Source organism: Mustela nivalis (genome assembly GCF_964662115.1).
Source record: "Mustela nivalis genome assembly, chromosome: 4".
NCBI lineage: Eukaryota > Metazoa > Chordata > Mammalia > Carnivora > Mustelidae > Mustela > Mustela nivalis.
The window spans coordinates 137,279,920-137,284,947 of NC_139023.1; the positions used below are offsets into that span (position 1 = coordinate 137,279,920).

A 5,028-nucleotide genomic window follows, 5' to 3' on the forward strand; every position below is an offset into this window, starting at 1 on the left:
TTGAAAAGGAAGCAGAGGAAGAGGAAGAAATCAGGGAACATGAAGGTGGAGAGTTGCTATTACAAAGAATGTTTGCGGCTCCCCCAAATTCACATGTTAAAGCACTAACTCCCAGTGTGAAGATATTTGGAGATGGGGCCTTTGGGAGGTATTTAGGTTTAGATAAGATCATGGGGAAGGAGCCCCCATAATGGGATTAGCATCCTGATAAGATGAGGAAGCAACACCAGAGGTCTCTTTCTTTCTTTGTGGGCTCTGTAAAGACACAGTGAAAAGACAATCATCTGCAAGCAAAGAAAAGAGCTCTTCATCAGCCTTCACTTTGATCTTGGACTTCCCAGCCTCCAGGATTGTGAGAAATAAACTTCTGTTGTTGAAGCCACCCAGTCTATGGCATTTTGTTATGCCAGCCTGAGCAGACTAATACAGTGGCTCTGTCCATTAAACAAGGTTTTCATTTCCTTCCAGTTTCAAACAACACGGCAATGTCACCTTGCTCAGTCCAATGAACTTCATTGCTTTTGGCCCTCACAGTGCTCTATGTCAGGTAGTGATATCCTCATTTGTCACAGTCTTGGGAACCCTTGACTCTTCAGCCACAGCCACATTGTTTTCTGGGATCATGGGGCTGTATCCTCTTTCAACTTGAGCATGGCTCACTTTAATCTGGGACAACCATTTCCCCATTACTAAGACAACAGCTCATGTTCTCACCTTGTATGATGGGATGGACCTAACACTCACCACCAGATTGGCAAGGAAATCCTCCATTTGGAGGATAATTAGCAACAGAGGCAGCTGTCATTTGGGTAGCTGTCTTTGAACCTGTCTCTTACTTGTGATCCCCTTCCCAATCTCCCCTCATGATCAGGAAATAAACCAGAAGACCATTTATTACCCTGTTGACCATAAAATTGCATCAGCATGCTTCCTGCCAATTCCCCTGGGCTTTCTTCAGATCCCATTAACATGCTTACAGGCCTGCATCCAGAAAGTCACATCTCTCAGTATCCTATCCTCATCACGAAAACTGTCAAGAACTCTTAAGGGTCTAAGATTTTACCCTACTTGCAACCTAACAAGTTAAACTGGTACAATTTCATAGATGCTGGTAGAAGACATGAAACACTTGGGTCAAACACAAAGGACAATTTATTACTTAGAGCAACCAAAGCAGCCTGAGAAGCAACATTTTTGCAGTAGTTCCGTGAGCCCCACGTCCTACAGCGTGACATCAAGAGGTCCAATGACAACTGCTCACTCAGGGGGTTGTGTATTGAGGGGAACTCTGAGCTTCAGAAACCTACATATTTTTAAACGGGCAATAAGCATGCTTGTCCTTGGATCTGATAGAAGACCCTCTATCTTCCAAGGCTGTTCACTAAACAAACTTCCTTGAAGAGATCATCCAGAACAATAAGCAGTCAGTGCTTCATTCACAAGACACACAGAAATGCAAAAGACCTGTGGAAAACTGGCTCTCAACAATACATGTTCTCATTTGACAGAATACTTTTCCAGCCATTCGCAGTTGTTTTGAAAATGTATTTCTGTGTCCTAAAATATTAAGAGACAATGAAACAAAAAAATTTTATCATGAAAATCAGGAAGAGAGAATGTTAAATATATACTTCAGAATAACTCTGAGATGGATAAAGATGCCTTTCTGCCTTTAATGCATCTAAGAAATAGCGCAACACCTTTTAAGGACTTCTTAAAATTAAACTTATTATTTTGAGATAAATGCAGATTTCACATGCAGTTCTAGGATGTTGATATAGACAGTCCTATATATCCTTTACTCGACTTGTCCCAATGATACAATCTTGCAAAACTGTAGTTCAATATCACAACTGGGATTCTGATACCCATACAGTTAAGGCAGAACATTTCCATCATCACCAGGATCTCTCATATTGCCTCTTTAGAGCCAGAAGTATCTTTTTACGCTTCTCAGTTTTCTCAAAATATACTTTCTCAGCTAACTTGTATCTTCATTTTATCTGTGAAGAAATAAGGTTTAAGTAACCGGTCTTGATTTTAAGGTAAATTGGTGCTCTCGCTAATTAGGCTGTTTGCCACAGACCAAAGGGATAAGATGGTTTATACTTAACAGGAAAATATTTTATATTTTATTTTTGTAAATATAAATAAAATAGCTCATCACAGAACATTTAGAAAGCACAGTAACAAAGAAGTGGGAAAAAAGTTTTTTGTTGCCCAGAGGCGAAAAAGTGCTTACCAATTGAATGTATTTACTTTCAATCTTTTTTCTTTGCTGAGAGAGGACACACACACACACACACACACACACACACACACAGATTGAGAGAGAGGACTATTGTTATCTATCTACATATCCATATATTGATGTATAAATACATTTTGTTATATTCTAGAAACCAATCATATCAGTGAAGGAGATAATTCTTATGCCCTTTTACTCTCAGCTTTACTATAGAAAAACAAAGAATGGGGGGGTTAGTAGGTTTTATGGGTAGTTTGCCAAATCTCCAAGACTATGACCCTATTATAGTTACCTTACACAGTAGGCACATGGACTGTCCATCAGCCAGGGGCTTCTGAAGGGGCTGAAAGAGGAAGAAGTCCACTAGTTTGGGGGTTTGGCCAGCAACTGGAAGGAGACAAGAAAGCTGAGAAAGTGGTTGCCTGTCCCAAGTAGTACCTTTTCAATAATCATTAGGTTTATGACTTTAAAAGATGCTAGAAGCAGCAGTGTGAAACATGCGACTGTCTCCTCCATGGTCTGAATGTGAGTCACTATGAATAACACAGTCAAGGGTGGCCCTTTTCAATGTACTTAACTGCCTCCCATCAACCAAAGCCATTGTTTCTTTGTAACCCTCTTTGCTTCAGGGCGGGGCCCTGGTCACAGATCCAGTGGTGAGTGGGGTTTCTGCCAAAAAGATCCCAAATGTCAATGGGCTGATAGGTCAATGCTGACTCACACAAGTCTTCCCAGTGAACCATAATCACCTCTCACTCTCAGAAAAGAATTTACAAATGCCGTTATTTAGGTATGATCCTTTTACACATGATCTCGTGTATTTTACTCATGCTAATCCAATATTTCCCATTAGATTTTATGTTTCCTATGAGATTTTATTATAAGAAAAATCCTTTTATATGGATGTCATTACAAATAAATTATTGGCATTAAAAAAAAACCTTGTTGACCATGAGGGTAAAAAAAAAGTCTTTATCCCTTCGTACAATAATACATGTCTCTTTTTAAGGATTTTTTTTTTTCATTTAATTCATGAGTAAGGCTGGGAATGAATTAAATTTTAAGTACTGAGACAAGGATATGATTTATAATAATAAAACAAAATAATTTGAATGTACTCTAGAGTAATTCTAACAGATTTTATTCAAAAGCTCTCAGAAAACCTAATATAAATATGTGGGCTTATGAACATTTATCTGAGCACCAATTTTATCATCTATAAAATGAGGGTAATTCATGCCAACCTCATAGCAATGTCTTGATCCAATAACAGAAGATCTTCATGGGTGTCATTCCAGAAGCAACAAGGAAGGACAAGATGCTTCCCAGTATCCTGGCAGCCCCAAGGAGTGCTGCTGGTGAAAATCTTACCTTTTGTCACAGGATTTTCTTGTTAGTCATGTACACAGGACTAAACTGAAGTTGTAAACTAACCATCATAACCAGCTGTGGGTGAGCAAGTCTCTGACTCTTTGGGTCTCACATTAATCTACAAAATGAACTCAGAGGAGAGCTGGGGAGTTGTCAGACTACATCAGAGGTTTTTGCCTCCTGCCCTCCCCGGTACATTAGGATCATCTGAGGATATTTTTTCAAGTCCTAATGCCCAGATTGCACGTGGAACCAATCAAGTCAAAATCTGTGGGGGCACAGAAGCATCAGTGATTTCTGAAGCTCCTCAGGTGATTCCACTATGTAGCCAAGATTGAGGACCATCAGACTAGCTAAGACAGCATTCAACTAAAAATTTCAATGATTCTTTTTTTTTTTTTTAAAGATTTTATTTATTTATTTGACAGACAGAGATCACAAATAGGCAGAGAGGCAGACAGAGAGAGAGGAGGAAGCAGGCTCCCTGCCAAGCAGAGAGTCAGATGCGGGGCTCGATCCCAGGACCCTGGGATCATGACCTGAGCTGAAGGCAGAGGCTTTAACCCACTGAGCCACCCAGGTGCCCCAAAATTTCAATGATTCTAAGATAAAATATTTGGTGGTAGGGACGCCTGGGTGGCTTAGTTGGTTAAGCAGCTGCCTTCAGCTCAGGTCATGATCCCAGCGTCCTGGGATCGCGTCCCACATAGGCTTCTTGCTCAGCAGGGAGCCTGCCTCTCCCTCTGCCTCTGACTGCCTCTCTGTCTGCCTGTGCTCGCTCGCTCTTCCTCTCTCTCTCTGATAAATAAATAAAATCTTAAAAAAAAAATTTGGTGGTATTCTGAAAAATGAGGCACTACTAACTTTATTCTTATTGGGGGCCCATGACATTTCAACCCAAGGACCACAGTATTCTTCATGGAGTGAGGATGCCAGAAATGGGGGGCTAGAGGGTCTGTGAGAGGAAAAAATTCTTCATAGAGGGATTGTGCCTCACATTGTCCTTAAACTTGCTGCAACCATCATCATCTCTGGCCAAGATTTCAATAGGAATCTCTCTCATAAAAATCTGTGAGTAATGACGCTGATGCCAGAGTGTGGCCTTGGAAAATTAATCTCATCTTATTGGCCCTCATTCTCCTCTGTTACAGGAGGATGTTCAGATTATGTATCTCAGGGTTCACTACAGTCTCCCCTTTAAGGGTTCCATGGCATTGTTTTATTCACAGAAGGGAACTAAATATGTATGACAATAATACTTCTCTAGAAGACATTGACAATCAGAGAAAGACAATATCATATGATCTCTCTGATACGAGGAATTGGAGAGGCAGGGCAGGTGGGTTGAGGGGTAGGGAAGGAAAAGATGAAACAAGATGGGAACGGGAGGGAGACAAACCATAAGAGAC

The 5,028-nt window shown here is 40.6% G+C and overlaps 1 long non-coding RNA gene across 1 annotated transcript; it reads right to left on the reverse strand.

Moving 5' to 3' along the window:
• Positions 1 to 1,134: 1,134 nt before the first annotated feature.
• On the reverse strand, positions 1,135 to 2,658 carry LOC309862889. Its single transcript, XR_014310774.1, has 2 exons — positions 2,541 to 2,658; positions 1,135 to 2,003 (listed from the first exon to the last, which is right to left on the reverse strand). It is a non-coding gene; the product is annotated as an uncharacterized lncRNA (long non-coding RNA).
• Between the last annotated feature and the right edge of the window lie 2,370 nt (positions 2,659 to 5,028).